At 40.2% G+C, this 17,090-nt stretch overlaps 1 long non-coding RNA gene across 3 annotated transcripts; it reads right to left on the bottom strand.

Moving 5' to 3' along the window:
- Positions 1-6,366: 6,366 nt before the first annotated feature.
- LOC145813441 (uncharacterized) lies at positions 6,367-8,988 on the bottom strand. 3 transcript variants are annotated; one of them, XR_014356521.1, is made up of 3 exons: positions 8,493-8,988; positions 7,163-7,331; positions 6,410-7,065 (listed from the first exon to the last, which is right to left on the bottom strand). It is a non-coding gene; the product is annotated as an uncharacterized LOC145813441 (long non-coding RNA). The 3 variants fall into 3 exon arrangements; XR_014356520.1 differs by having other exon boundaries at positions 6,367-7,342; XR_014356519.1 differs by having other exon boundaries at positions 6,367-7,331.
- Positions 8,989-17,090: the final 8,102 nt, after the last annotated feature.

Here is a 17,090-nt window from a genome sequence, read left to right as displayed (position 1 = left end):
ACCCACACATGTGGCCCACTTCAATTGTTAAGTTATCTTTGACAAGATCTATACATTCATGTTGGCTGGGCTGTGTACCAAAAATATGGTCATGCTTTTTAGGTAAGATTGTCCACAGCTTTTTGAATATATTATATTCTCTAACTAGCAATAAGGTACATATGCTTGTATATGTATTATTTTGGTTTAATAACTCCGTATATGTATGCGTTTATATTGGAATTATATTTAATCTTGTTCCTTATACAAATAGTACTCGAAGATGGATTTCTGCTTCTCAAGAAGATTGCAAATGTAGCCAACGATTAAAGGAAAACTGAGAGTTGAAAACAGTGGCATAAAGTGGAACTACTTTTTGTTTCTGTATGTAAATTTGGGCTAATTTGCATCCATCATTTTTCTAACTACTGATGTATGAATTAGCTCTCTGCTTGTTAATATAAAAATTTTTATCATAAATTCGGTTCCTTAGGTTTAAGATAAAGATGTTATTTACTCTCCTAGTCATAGTGTGCTCTCATTTTCAAAGTACAAGAATTGTAAGTCGTAACTATTAAAATTAATTTTATATTATTTTGCTACAAAATAAGCTACTAGTCAATTTTCGGTGATGGTGAAAAAAATTATTTCCTCTTATGCCTTGTGTGAAATGGCCAAACAAGTCAATTTTATAGTAGAATGTCTAGCGGCCATTGTCGATTGAAGTAATTAAATACAAATATGCAAAATTAAACAACAAATTTGTTACACTTAAAAACCATAGACCAAAATTGACATGAGATACAAAGCAAGGAGTATTAATGTGATTTGTCATTTTGATGAACATGCACTAATGGCTATAGCAAAACAAGCTAAATTGTTACTATGAGGCTTGTCTCAAAGAACGTACAATTATTTGATGATGTGAGAATTTTGAAATATAGAAATCTCAAGATATAATCAAACTATGAATGTTTTGGAACATAGCGACAAGAAGATTTGAGACAGAAAATCACATACTCAAAAATAAAATGAGCATATTGTTATGTACAAAACATAAATACCAAATATTCATAATCAGTTAATTTACCAAACCCCAACCAAAAACAAAACAATTAACCAAAACCATCCTTCATTTGTGCATCAATCGTTAACAAACCAAAAGCCATAACATACCTTACTAGAAGTAAAACCCGCCCTAATGTCTTAATAACACAAAAAAATGTTGCATGTCCATAACCAATTAAGTACTAATCAAACTCCTTCCTACCCAAACAAAAAAAAAAAACTTGTCTTCTTCTTCTTGTTTTTCTATATCAGTCAAGATCAAACCAAAAACCATAAGTTATCTTACTTTACGGATTAGAGAAATAGCTTTGTTTGCCCGCGGATCAATTCTACCGTCCTCAAGTAGAGTTGAAGTTGGTAGATTTAGAGCTTCTTCAATTCTCTTTCAATTTCTGCCATCTTGCTAAGAGCACCCTTTTTTAGAATTGGTTTCCCATGAACCATGTCCTTGTTATTGTTAGTGGTATCAAGTTTAGCAGCATTAGTTTGAAAATCCCAAATCTTTTGGGACAAATCATAGAGTTGTTGGTCATGGGGGTTGGAGGGAAATTTAGCTTTGGTGGCATTGGTCTTGTATTTGTTCTTTAACTTGCGGACTTTCTCGGACAATTGGGTCTTGGTATCATGAACATGAATAGGATCCTTAATGAAAAGAAAAAAAACATTCATGTCGGTAGAAGGGTCCACACCTTTGGTGGCAGTGTAGTCAATAATACCCTAGAGAATCGCAAGGTCATCATTAGCACTCCACAACCTCTAAAAAAACACCTTCTTCAAAGCAAAAGTAATACAAGTGGTAGCTGTAGTAGTCTTGTTCAACGTGTCCTCAACCCCATCCGCATTCACATTCACTTTCACTGCCTTGGCCCTCTTCGACTCTCAATTCTCGCTCTCAACAACAGGGCATTTGAGGGTGGGGTTAGATATGGGCTTCTGACTCAGTACTGGGTTTCTCCCTCTACGGAAATGGCACAAAGTGGAATCTTAGCATGTAATCGACCTTGAACCTTACACTACAACATTTTTAACAATTTAATTTAACTTGAGTCATCTCTTTAATATTGGAACGAGTACTCGATGTTTGGTTGGTAACAAAGCTAGTTATGGAATCAGTAAAGTAAGACAACTTATGGTTTTTGGTTTGATCTTGACTGATATAGAAGAACAAGAAGAAGAACACAAGTTTTTTTTTTTTGTTTGGGTAGGAAGGAGTTTTATTAGTACTTAATAAGTTATGGATATGCAATATTTTTGTGTCATTAAGACATTAGGCTGGGTTTTACTTCTAGTAAAGTATATTATGGCTTTTGGTTTGTTGATGATTGATGCACAAGTCAAGGATGTTTTTGATTAATTGTTTTGTTTTTGGTTGGGGTTTGGTAAATTAACTTATTATGAATATTTGGTATTTATGTTTCGTATATAACAATATGCTCATTTTATTTTTGAGTACATATGTGATTTTCTGTCTCAAATTTTCTCGTCCCTATGTTCCAAAACATTCATAGTTTGATTATATCTTCAGATTTCTATATTTCAAAATTCTCACATCATCTAATAATTGTACGTCCTTTGAGACAAGCCTTACAGTAACAATTTAGCTTGTTTTGCTATAGCCATTGGTGCATGTTAATCAAAATGACAAATCACATTAATACTCCTTGTTTTGTATCTCATGTCAATTTTGGTCTATAGTTTTAAGTGTAACAAATTTGTTGTTTAATTTTGCATATTTGTATTTAATTATTTCAATCGATAATAGCCACTAGACATTCTACACCAAAATTGACTTGTTTGGCCATTTCACACAAGGCATAAGGGGAAATAATTTTTTTCACCTTCACCAAAAATTCCTTTCTACACCCATTATCCATAGCACAAGAGTTTTTTTTTTTTTTTTTTTTTTGTAAGGTATAAAGGCGTAATTGCATAAAGTGGATGTAGATAGAAATATTTAGGGTGTATTTGGAAGGTTTTTCAACCTCAGCATTATTCTCTCTTCTTTGCTATGTTTATCTTCTTGCTCTTCTCTTTGCATCTTTCTCTAACAAACTCAGGACCTCCATGGCCATTGCCACTTTAACTCACCACCACCATCACACCAATATGCATCCGCCATACTTCCCTCTCTACTTGATGTTGTTCAAATTGTAGTTAAATTAGTTAGTGTACTACTATGCTTGTTTATTATGTATATCCTCATGCCTATATATAGGCGTTTAAACTTCTAATAGTTTTTTTGCAAGATCAATGATAATGCTTACCAAGTCCAGTTGCCTTCCCATTGACTATGTCTAATATTTTCAATGTGCAAAACCTTGTACCTTAATTTATGAGTTATTCTTGCGGACAAGTTCTTTTAAGAGATGAAGTGCTAATGTAGTTGAAATGGAGTTGAACTAGTTTACCACTATGCTTGTTTAGTGCGGTATATCTCATGCCAATAAATAAACGTTTAGACTTCTAATCATAATAATAATTTTTTTTTTATACCCAAGATTTGGGATTCTATCTAATGTATTGAAATTCTAGATTTGATAGATCACTTTCTCTTTCTCTTGTTCATTTCATTCCCGCACTAACCAATCCCAAATTTCTCGATGTTCTTGCAATGAAGAACGCTAGATCAGAGGGGCCTTTGTCACCATGCATTCCTAATTTTTCACACAATACCACTCTCCTCCACAGCCTTTACCACTTGGAATGAGGACAAGGTACTAGTTATTTCTTTTTTGAAGCTTCACGAGCATGTATTTACTTCTCAACATGAAAGGTTATATTTAGATCTGATTTGATGTTTATTTTGGATGATTTTTTGTGGATTTCAAAAATAGGTGAGTTAAATTTGTTGATTTTCCATAAGGATTTTAATCTTGGGTTTGTTGTACGAGAAATGTTATGTATGCCACCATTTTTTTTTTAATCATGTTTGGAAATACAAGTTATTTGTTTCCGAAATTATTTTACTATAGAAGTCATTAGGAGAACTTTGGACAAAAATTGGGCCTCAGACCCATATTTTTTCATGACATAGAAAATTGCTCATAATAGATAATATAGTTTATTAGTTAATATGAGCCAAATTGCTCATAATAGACAATATAAATATCGAACTTAGGTCCAAAGAAAATATACCATCATGAGTCCGGTGGCGGTGGAGGAGGTTGCTGCATCTGAAGCATGGACAGAATCTCGGCAAGCTAGAGAGAAGATTGGTCCAGGACATGCTCAATATGTCCAAAGGTAGCCTATAATGCAATAAGCCGAGCGTTGGTGGACGTCTCGAAGTCAATGAGACGTGCATCGCAAACATCTATCCAGGTGTCTAGGCGATCAAACCGTGCAAACATGGCCTGCTCAAACTGGTCAAGCTATCCTCAAACGGTACTAGCAATAGCAGGCTGTGCCCCCTCACCAGTAACGACAGCATCCAACTCAGCCTCTTTGTCCATCATATCCTTACTTGCACCACAACCACCCACCACTGATGATGTCCCATTCACATGCGCCTCACTCTGGGATACAGTCTTTTTGGTAATGGGTTTGACAAGAGATGCAAACTCATCATTTAGAAGGGGAGGGACTGCGATAGGCGAGACTATCATATTCACAAGACACCCATATGGAATATGTAAGGATTTTTTTTTCTTTTAAAAACCGAAATCATCTTTTCCACGATCATTTCCGAAAGATAAATAGGGAGACCACGATCTATATAGTAAAACACATATCCTTGGTCTTGTGAGATATTGGAATTGTGGGTAGTGTCATGAACATGGCCACAGAGAATGATGTTCAAACGGCAAAAGCGAGGAATAAGTTCATGTTGCTTAATAAGAGTCCCGTCAATCCAACTCCGGGGTGTGCCACAAAGTTCAGAAACCACCATGTCAAAGTTGGTAATTCGTTTGGCAAAGAAGGGAAAGTGACAGTTATGAACTTTAGGAATACCAAGAAATGACCGAATATATTCTGCATTGACAAAAATTGGCTTTGAATAGACCCGTGTCTTGAAAGAAGTAGAGACGTCATGAATTGAGTGGATGTTACAATAGAATTCCAGCACCCAACTCAGATTTTAGGGCCCCGAGAAGAGTAGGGCACGGTCACCACCCAAGGCATCAAAAATAGAATGAATGGGGATTGACTTGAAGGTATTGGGTTCGACATTATGCTCTTGATGGACAGTCCTAGACTCGTACAAATCCCGATAAAAATTGGCTTTCTCAGACTGGAATTTCTTATTGTTATAAGAGATACGAGACATAGTGGCCTTTCGGCGTTTAGAAGATTCAGCCATGACTAAAACCCCAACAACGCACATAAATCCATCAATGAAGAAACCACAAACAACCCCCCCCCCAATTGAGAACCCACCAATATTCATTACAACCCCAAATCCCCAATCACAACCATAAACCATAAGCATCATTAGTAAGAATAACGATAATAATGAGTTATGTATTTACAAACCATTTAAAAAAAAGAAGGGAAATAATAGAACGTAGTAAATAGACGTAAATTTGCCCTTCTATAGCCACATTATTCAAATTATAGCAATGAATAAGGCACTCTGATTCACTGTGAAATTGGAATGGTTATACAATACGAAACAACATAAATACATAATCCTTAAAATAAAAAATAAAAAAAAATTGCTAGCAACAATACTTGGAATGGTGCGATTGGTGTTTTTTGGCACATTATTGATATGAAATAAGAAATATCTGAACTCAATCAATTGAACTCAAATTGGTGTTGCACACAAGCCTTCATGTCCATGTCCATGTCCATTCTCGATATGGAATTGTATCTGATTGAACACAGGTGTTGTATACATGCCTTCATGTCCATCCCGTACCATTTCACATTTTCCATTTATGTAAAATTCTAATATTGGTTCATTCATTTTTGTAAGAATTATATAGATGATCTACCAACAATGGAATTTTTTGGGATTTTCTAAATCACATGAAATTTTGCCTAACTCCTTACATGAATTGTATGAAATACGTATGAACAATGTAAGAAACATAATTTTCTACTGAAATTGTATCGCTTAAGTTCATAAGAGTTGATAAAATGTAGGAAACAAACTAGAGAGAAGAAGAAAAAAAAACAAAAAACAAATTAAACACCTAAATATAGAAACACTTACCATGTACGATGAAAAGCATGTAGAAAAGGGCTAATCCAAGAGAGAAAGTTGGATAACCGGTCAAGCACGGCGTCAAGGATTTGCTGTAGTAGAGAGAGAGAGAGAGAGAGAGAGAGAGAGAGAGAGAGAGAAAACCAAACAAATTTGGGGGAAAAAAAGAGTACAAATGGGTAATTTTTATTTTTTGATGGATAAGTCATAAAGTAAGGACAAAAATTTACACGTTTACAAAGGGCATTCCCCAAGTAATACAATAAGAAATACAAAAGAAAGACTAAACCCCCTTATTAAGGGGGAGCAACTTAACAATACAAGAGTGTTGCTGATATATTTTGCCCCTGGTTACTTATATGCCAACAGTAAAGAAGGCAAAGTGACTAGGGACAATATATAAGTAACATTAACATCGTATAACCTAATTTACCCATATATCCATTTTGTCCAAGTAAAAACTTAGCAACGTTATATGGGCAAATATACACTTTTAACAACAAAACCTAACCAAGATAAAACAAGCAACAACTCACAAGACCAATCAAAAAAAGATAACCACCCCCACTTGCCCCGAGTCTTTACTGCAAATAAACACATAGAATCCAATAAGCATCTCACTTCTCACAGCCATGACATCCTAGCCACTTACCAAAGCCGTGACGGAGGAAAAAATCTATCCCACGAGAAATCCCGACAGAGTTGCATGAAACTAGCACGATCAGTAACCATAATCAACGGTTTTGGGAGTTGTAGCAAAAATCGATAGCCACCACAACAACAAACTAATACAAAGCCAGAAAATAGCATGAGAGCAATCACCACATCCCCCAATCCCTTCCTTGGTAGATCACAAGCCTTAATCCTCACTGCAACATGCCATTCATTCCGTGTCAAGTGTTGCAATACGATTAATTAGAATGGGTCACATGAAGACAAGAAGCAACCAGAAAATCGATAGCTAACCTCCTTCTTATCTCTTAGTCTCTAACTCAGCTAGTCATCGAATCACTATTCTCCACAGCAGTGACTCCTAGATCGCTCTTGGCAGAAATTGCTCAAAACTAACCTCATATCGAGTCACACGAGGATCACACGATCAATCATCATGAGAAAATCGATTATAAATGATCCGCTGCATTGTGGCTAAACAGAAATTTATGAGCTCATCAATCATATAAATATATGCAATCTATCCAAAAAAAATCAATGAGCCCAAATAATTCAAAAGTCCAAAACGAGCCCAACGGCAAGCCCACTTAATCAAACCCAATCTCAAAGCCTAATATGCCGAAAGAAGGTACACCAAGTGTTTGTTTGGCATGTGTTATTTTAGCACATTATCATATTTGGGTCACAATCATCTTATTTGAATCACATCACCTCTCTAGCACATCACTTCAAATCCAACTCATATTTTACTTTTTTTCGTAAAAAATTAAAAATATATTAATCTAATATTTCCCAAACAATCACTAAATAACATCAAATGAACCCCATAACCCACTCTCCACAATATATATAGGGGTTGTTTGGGGTGTCCTAAATAAGTGCACTTTTTGTCTTTTTAGACTAAAAAGTTGAGGTTGAAAATATGAATGTTTGGGTTAACTTTTTGACTTTTTATGAAAAAATATGTACTCCCTCCGTCCCAAAATATTAGTCCCTTATTCCATTTTTTATTGTCCCAAAATATTAGTCCTTCTTCAAAAATCAAGTACAAAAACAATGTAAATTTTCTATTTTGCCCTTATTTTAAATTAATAAACAATATAAAAAGTACAATTATGACATTGATATTCCCAAAAAATGTACTATCAAAAGGGTAATTTTGGAAAATCAACTTTTTTCAAATGCAATAATTGTACTACCAAAAAAAGTTGGATTCCCCAAAAGAGACCAATATTTTGGAACGGAGGGAGTATTAAAAATTTGTATAAATTAATATGTAAAAAAAAATTAATATTGAGAATTGTACAACCGTAATTATTGACTTTTATTAAATAATAATAAATTTTTAACTTTTTAAATAACTTTTTGACTTTTTAACTTTTTAAATAACTTTTTGACTTTTTAACTTTTTAAACACTCTCCAAACTTGTCATACTATCACCAATATAATCAGCGGCTTCTTCAACAAAAGCAAACCTGTAGACACAAGAAAGACAACACGCAAGCTCCAAGAACTGGACGCCCACGTGGACCACTTGCACAATATATATAACAACTGTATATATATAAAATATACATCAGCCCACTTGTCGTAAACAACCAGAGCTGACCAAAAAGCACTTACCCATTCTCCAACGCACCAGCGCAGCCCAGGTGGGAAAAACACAGCTGTTGTCCACCGATCCCATCAATCACCACGTGAGAGAGAGAGCCCAGGTTACGTCACCAAAGAAGCTATTTCGCCGGTGCCGGAGCAATAGAAACTCCGTCGGCAATTATCCGCCGAACCATGAACACCCCAGAAAACAAACAACATACCGGCAACAGACCCACCATTGCCAAAGCGACTTGCCTACTTACAACTCCATACCAGTAACTTATGCACAAGGCATCACCGGCGAAAAAGGTTCAGCTGCCAGAGATGGATGCAAGGAACCAACCAACCAGAAAGCTAGTAGACCACCTGCACCAACCGAGCTATCACTAAGTTCGTAACAACCCACCTCCTCCATGGTGCACCAAACACTCCATTGGCAGTGGCAAACCTGTCAGCGTAGCAGGAGCGCACCACTCCAGATCTCACACCCGTTAACTTCATTCTCTCTTTAGACTAGAGAAAGGCAAACTGTGGGGACATATTTTTTGAATACCAACACGTGGCATGGTGACGCCGACGTGTCAGCCGAGGTGCCACGTGCCCTGGTAGTTAAGCCGAGGTAATCTCGGAGAAGCCGAGGTAATCTCGGAGAAGCCGAGGTCATCTACGAAGATGTCGGAGTCCGAAGATAAGGGACAAGAGTCCTAAGGCAAAGAGGGGACTTAGTTAAGATAAGGATAAAAGCTCTTAGGGAGTTTATCTCTATCTCTTAAAGAGTCCAGAGTAAGCACTAAGATTGGAGTTCATAGAAGTCGTACTTCTAGTTGGACTTGGATTGAGTATATTATAAAAGAGAGGCACCCCCGTGGGTCTAAGGTATGTAATTCAGACCTTGAGTATTCAGTTTAATACTTGATTATCCTTGAGAAACATACTGACTTGATCGTCGGAGTGCCCCCGGGTGGAAGAACCACCGCCGGAGCTTTTTCTTTCTGTTACAGGTTGTCGGAGCCATCTATTCTGCCGGTGCTTTGCTGCTGATCACTAAACGGGCAGTGTGGTCAGATTTTTACCCACACAATTTGGCGCCGTCTGTGGGAACGAAGGAAGAATAGATGGCCAGTAACGGACAGCAAGGAAACATTGGGGACGATGCTCCTTCTGGAAGCAGCAGACCGATTAACCTTGACGCCGAAGGAGACAATCACAATACAGAAGCCCGTGACCAGGGTCACAGGGAGAACGACGATATCCAGGAAGGTGACACAACAAAAAGATCAAACCAAGGAAAATACTACAATGAAGACAACCTCCAGGTATGGAGGGACAGGTGCCTACGCAGAGACGAGGAAGTAAAAGAATTAGCAAACAAGTTGGCGGACCTCCAGTCGGTCGTCAACTTCATGATGCAGAATAATGTTATGCAACCACCATACCCACTGCAAGATACACCGATGCCAGCAACCAACACAAAGAAAGGTGGAGGAAAAACAATCCCCGAGGTCCCTCAACATACCAGAAGCGGAAGGCATTCTCACCGGTCTTCCAGGGAAGTCGGACGAGAAAGGCCAAGGCAAGAAGAGTCCCGAAGGACGCAACACATGAAGAACCCAGACCCCAAAGAACATCGACATGTTCAGGGGCAAGTACTCCACTTTGACACAACCCATGAAGAAAGACCCAAACGGACCCACCTCGAGGCCGAGAGCAGTATACCAAAAAGGCTAAAATCAAAAGACAGCCGAGCTCCAGGAAGGAGCAAAGAAGACTTAAGGGACTACCTCAAAAGGAGGCAGCAAAATGCAGAGGCCGAGGTAAACTCCCCAGTAAAACCGAAGACAGCCTTCTCGGTAGAACTGGACAAATTCGAACCACCCAAAAGGTTCAGTATGCCGAGGTTCCAAATCTATGATGGTAAGTCAGATCCAAACTTTCATGTCGGGCTGTACCTAAATTCAATGGCATTATATAGCGGGAACGAGCCGTTGCTCTGCAAGGTATTTCCCTCATCCTTTGGGGAAATTGCATCTGATTGGTTCCACAAGTTACCAAAAGGAAGTATAAAAACATGGGAAGGCTTGGCCGAGATGTTTGTGGCCAGGTTCGTGACCAACAAGCTACAACCCCTGAGGGTTGATGCTTTGATGGCTCTAAGAATCACCAAGGAAGAAGGCCTTAGGGCCTATGCGAAGAGGTACTACGAGGTGTTCAACCGAATACCTGAATGCAACCAGGAAGTAGCAGTCGTGTCTTTCAAAAATGGCCTGAAAGATGACTGCCCACTACGGAAGTCCCTGGCAAAAACACTGCCAAAAAGCATGGAGGAACTCATGGCAAGAATTGAGAAATACGCCAGGGCCGAGGAAGATACGTCGGGAAACAAAGAAGTGAAGCAAGAAAAGGGAAACGGCTCACCGAAGCGAGGCCGAGTCAACAACGGACTCACCAGGCAAGAAATAGAATTAAGAAATAAACAGGCGGTAACCACGGTATTCCGGATCCCCATCCATAAAATCTTGGATCGGATTCGGAATCAACCATATTTCAGGGCTCCAGAAAGAGCACCAGGGGAATTCATGGGAAAAAACGTCGGCAGACGTTGTGCCTACCACAATGAAGGAGGGCATCCAACTCAAGGTTGCAGGGCCTTAAAAGCACACTTGGAGGACCTAGTAAGGCAAGGCCTTCTGAGGGACCTGGTCGATGAGGCCAGAACAAGGGAAGAACAGGCAAGGTTGCCTCAAGCACCAGCAGCACCCCCTCCCCCAGCACAGCGACCACAGGCAGGAGAACCAAGGGTGGTCAATGTGATCCACTCAAGGGTCAACGAAAACGAGGTCAGAGGAGAAACCCAGAGGGTAAGACATTTACAGCATATCCACCAAGTTGGGGACAAGAGACATCGGCCAGAAGAATGCCAAGGGCCAATGATAGCCTTTACCGAAGCCGACCTAGAACTGGTCCAACATCCGCATAATGATGCCTTGGTAGTATCCCTCCAGGTTGGGGAATGCCAAGTAAAACGCATCCTAATAGACCAAGGCAGCTCCTGTGACATCATGTACGTCAGATGTTACAGAGAGCTAGGCCTTCACCCCGATGACCTAGAGCAATCCAGCGGCCCGATGGTCGGCTTTAATGGAACGCCAACATGGCCACTGGGTGCAACAAGCTTAGAGGTACAAGCCGGCACTAAGAAGATCAGGACAGAATTCCTGGTCATTGACACACCCTCACCATACAACATCATCCTTGGAAGACCGTGGTTGCATGCAATGGGGGCAGTTCCCTCGACGTTGCATCAACTACTCCGGTTCCCAACGGAGCATGGGATTGAAGAAGTCAGAGGGGATCAACTACAAGCCAAAAATTGCTCCATGGCAGCAATAAAGTCCACCTGTAGTATACAGGAGCCAAAGAAAGCAGAAGTTGAAGATGGAGACATGGAAGTCCTGGAAGACGTCGGGAAAGAACCGACCGAGAAAAGCGAAGAAGCACTAAAGAAAATCTTCGTCCAGGAGGGCGACGAAGAACGATTTTTTCTTCTCGGCTCCGGCCTAGCCAAAGAAGAAGAAAAAGAGCTAGAAGATTTTTTAAGGGCAAACATAGAGGCATTTGCCTGGACACCCTATGAAATGCCTGGCATTGACCCCGAGGTCACTTGCCACAGTTTGAATGTCGACAGATCGGCAAAACCAGTGATTCAACGAGCCAGAAGGCCGACGTTATTACACGTCAAAGCAGTGGAGGAAGAGGTAGACAAACTCCTTGAAGCCAGGGCAATCCGAGAAGTCCAGTACCCAACGTGGCTGTCCAACACAGTAGTAGTAAAAAAGAAAAATGGCAAGTGGAGGGTTTGTGTGGATTTTACCAGCCTCAACAAAGCTTGCCCCAAGGACAGTTTCCCTCTGCCCAAAATCGACCAACTGGTTGACGCCACTTCGGGACACGAAAGGATGAGTTTTTTAGACGCATACAGAGGGTACCACCAGATTGCTATGTACCCTCCAGATGAGGAGAAGACCGCGTTCATCACCCCGAAAGGCCTGTACTGTTATAAGGTAATGCCTTTTGGGCTGAAAAACGCAGGAGCAACCTATCAGAGGTTAGTAACAAAGATGTTTAAACATCTGATCGGCAAAACAGTAGAAGTTTACATTGATGACATGGTCGTAAAGACCAAAGAGTCAAAAGGTCATCTTGCCGACCTAAAAGAGGTCTTTGACATACTCAAAAGATATCGGCTCCGACTCAACGCCGCAAAGTGTGCCTTCGGAGTTGGGTCAGGTAAATTCCTAGGCTATCTGGTAACAAGAAAGGGCATAGAGGCCAGCCCAGACCAAATCAAAGCCATCCTGGAGCTACAGAGCCCAACATCGGCAAAGCAAGTCCAAATGCTCACTGGAAGGGCCGCAGCCCTGAACCGATTCATCAGCAGAAGCTCGGACAAGTGCAGACCCTTCTTTAACCTGGTAAAAAAAGCCACAGACTTCCTGTGGACCGAAGAATGTGAAGCAGCCTTAGCCGATCTGAAAAAGTACCTGACCACAACCCCGGTCCTTTCTAACCCTGTTCCAGGAGAAGAATTATTTTTGTACTTAGCAGTCTCTGAACACGCAGTCAGTGCAGTGCTAATCCGAGAGGAAAAAGGGGAGCAGAAAGCTGTCTATTATGTAAGCAAGACTTTGGCTAACGCAGAAACAAGGTACCTACCACTGGAAAAATTAATGCTAGCCTTGGTAATGGCCTCAAAGAAACTAAGCCATTACTTCCAGGCACACAAGATTGTGGTTCTAACAGAGCACCCATTGAAGTCCTTATTACATCAAGGAGACTTAACAGGAAGGATAGCAAAATGGGCAGTAACTCTGGGACAGTTTGACCTAGAATTCAGGCCAAAAACAGCAATAAAGGGCCAAGTTTTGGCCGACTTCGTCGCAGAACTCACACCTGAAGCCATCGCACCTCAGGCTCCGTCGAGCCGAGATGAGCATCACCCCGACAAACAAAAAGAAACCCAGTCAAAGACAAAACAGCAAGAGAAAGAAAGGCTCAGACCATGCAGCATCTACATCGGCGATTCGTTCAGACTATATGTCGATGGAAGTTCAAACCGCCAGGGAGCAGGAGCAAGAGTACTGCTGATATCTCCAGATGGAGAGATTGTAGAACAATCCATCCGACTGGGGTTCAAAGCCTCCAATAACGAAGCAGAATATGAGGCATTAATTGCAGGACTAAAGCTAGCAGCAGCAGCAGAGGCAGACGAGGTAATTGTTTTTTGTGATTCGCAATTAATTGTTAACCAGTCAACAGGAGAATTTGCAGCCAGAGACGAAAGAATGTCGGCATATGCAAAGGAAGTCATCCGACTGGCGGCCCTATTTCAGAACTGCAGATTACTCCAAGTCAGCCGAGATGACAACACCCACGCCGACGCATTAGCCAACCTGGCCAGTTCAATTCAAACTGGAAAAACAAGGACAATTATGATCGACTACATGTCGGCCCCGAGTATAGATAAACAGAGCACCGAACAAGAAACAATGTGCGTGGGCCTTGGACCAAGCTGGATGGATGCAATCATTGCGTTCCTAAAAGAGGGGAAGCTGCCAGAAGACCACAAAGAAGCACATAAAATTAGGCTGAAATCCGCCAGATTCAGCCTAACAGCGGAAGGCCATCTCTACAGGAGGTCCTTCACTGGACCACTTTTAAGGTGCGTACACCCTTTGCAGGTTGAAGATTTTCTTTATGAGATCCATGAAGGAATTTGTGGAAGCCATGCTGGGGGCAGATCGTTAGCCCATAGGGCCATTACCCAGGGGTATTGGTGGCCCTACATGCAAAAGGATGCCGAAGCCTATGTAAAGAGATGTGAGCAATGTCAAAGGTTTGCACCTTTGATACATCAGCCAGCTGCCGACCTAAACCCAGTATCCAGTCCCTGGCCGTTTGCCCAATGGGGCATGGATCTGGTGGGACAACTTCCCCAGGCAACTGGGCAAAGAAAATATTTACTGGTAGCAACGGACTACTTCACAAAATGGATAGAGGCAGAACCTCTTGCCAAAATCCGAGATGTGGATGTCAAGAATTTTATTTGGCGAAACATAATCACCAGATTTGGGATTCCAAGAGCAATAGTTGCCGACAACGGAACACAGTTCGACAGCAAACTTATCAAAAACTTCTGTGCGAAATTCAAGATCAAAAACTATTTCTCAACTCCAAGTTTTCCTCAAAGTAATGGGCAAGCAGAGGCGTCCAACAAAGTAATCCTGGATGGAATAAAGAAGAGGCTCCAAGCAGCAAAAGGAAAGTGGGTGGACGAGCTGCCCAACGTACTTTGGGCATATCGGACTACGCCGAGAAGATCAACGGGAGAATCCCCCTTTGCCATGGCCTATGGCACAGAAGCAGTCATCCCCTTGGAGATCGGCATCCCAGGGATCAGAACCCAGGGAGTAGAGAATGGCACCAATGACATACTCTTAGCCCGAGACCTGGATTTACTAGAAGAACGAAGAGAGAAGGCTGCAATTCAGCTTGCAGTATACCAGCAACAGCTTGCCAGAGCTTACAACAAAAAGGTTAATCCAAGGGATTTTCAAATCGGCGACTTAGTCCTAAGAAAAGTCGTCGGGAACAAGAAGGATCCCAGGGAGGGAAAGCTTGGCCCAAACTGGGAAGGACCCTACAGAGTTACTTCAGTACTAGGCAATGGAGCATATCGGCTTGAAGACAATGAGGGCAAAGCACTACCCAGACCTTGGAATACTTGTAACTTGAAATTCTTCTATCATTAGATAAACATCATTGTTTGGCCGATATTATCAATAAAGTCTTTTCAGAATTCTCTCAACATGTATGATTAATGGTTATTGAAGACATATCAAACTCAGGCAAACTAAGCCGATGTTATTCCTTGATCCACTTGTTGAAATTTGTAGCAATTTACAAGTTGGAATCAAGCTGATTCCTTATCTTCACTTGTTGAAATTTGTAGCAATTTACAAGTTGAAGTTAAGCCGATATTATTCCTTGATCCACTTGTTGAAATTTGTAGCAATTTACAAGTTGGAATCAAGCTGATTCCTTATCTTCACTTGTTGAAATTTGTAGCAATTTACAAGTTGAAGTTAAGCCGATGTTATTCCTTGATCCACTTGTTGAAATTTGTAGCAATTTACAAGTTGGAATCAAGCTGATTCCTTATCTTCACTTGTTGAAATTTGTAGCAATTTACAAGTTGAAGTTAAGCCGATGTTATTCCTTGATCCACTTGTTGAAATTTGTAGCAATTTACAAGTTGGAATCAAGCCGATTCCTTATCTTCACTTGTTGAAATTTGTAGCAATTTACAAGTTGAAGTTAAGCCGATATTATTCCTTGATCCACTTGTTGAAATTTGTAGCAATTTACAAGTTGGAATCAAGCTGATTCCTTATCTTCACTTGTTGAAATTTGTAGCAATTTACAAGTTGAAGTTAAGCCGATGTTATTCCTTGATCCACTTGTTGAAATTTGTAGCAATTTACAAGTTGGAATCAAGCTGATTCCTTATCTTCACTTGTTGAAATTTGTAGCAATTTACAAGTTGAAGTTAAGCCGATGTTATTCCTTGATCCACTTGTTGAAATTTGTAGCAATTTACAAGTTGGAATCAAGCCGATTCCTTATCTTCACTTGTTGAAATTTGTAGCAATTTACAAGTTGAAGTTAAGCCGATGTTATTCCTTGATCCACTTGTTGAAATTTGTAGCAATTTACAAGTTGGAATCAAGCTGATTCCCTACCTTCACTTGTTGAAATTTGTAGCAATTTACAAGTCGAAGATAGGCCGAGGTTATTGCGTAAGTTCTCATAGCAATATGTGGGTTGTCTGAACCCTAGAGAAGATGCTTAACACTTGTTCAAATTTGTAGTAATTTACAAGTTTATGTTAAGCCGACGTATGATCACCGCCGAGGTATACAGAAAATTAACGGGTCGATACAAAGGTCAAGTATATTGTTTAAACACTTGTTGAAATTTGTAGCAATTTACAAGTAGGTTAGAACGAAATCATTGTTTAAATACTTATTGAAAACTTAAAAAATGGCAGAAGAATACAGTGAGTAGTATATGTTTTGTACTTATCAAAATTTACACAAGGTTTGCAGGTCAGTATCCTACCAAAGTAGAAGCTTTATACCCGAGGTATGTAACCCCGAGAAGATTGCACAAAGAAAGCATGCAAAAATTTCTAGGTATAGAACTATGCAGAAGCAAACAACAAGAACATCATAAGATCGAAAATATCCATTGCAAGAACAGTATAATCACATAGTGAAGAAAGAACATCGGCCACAAAAAGGAATATACATTATCCAAGAATTAAGAGAAGAAACAAAGTCCAAGAATCCAGGAAAGGAAAAAGAGAAATCAAGACTCTTGAACATCAGCAGCAGCAAGAACGGAGACCTCGGATGATTCAGGTGGAATCTCCTCGGCCACCTTCTCCGCTTGTATTTCGGCATCTATCTCTGCCAAAGTTGTGTCAAGACTTCTGTCAGTAAGAAGGAGGTCAGATGCTGGACACCCTTGAACGGATTCCTTGGACACCTCCACAGCCTCATCACC

The sequence above is a fragment of the Camellia sinensis genome, chromosome 15, assembly GCF_055761805.1.
Source record: "Camellia sinensis isolate YWXY chromosome 15, ASM5576180v1, whole genome shotgun sequence".
NCBI classification, from domain to species: domain Eukaryota; kingdom Viridiplantae; phylum Streptophyta; class Magnoliopsida; order Ericales; family Theaceae; genus Camellia; species Camellia sinensis.
This window is presented reverse-complemented; position numbering and strand designations above follow the sequence as displayed.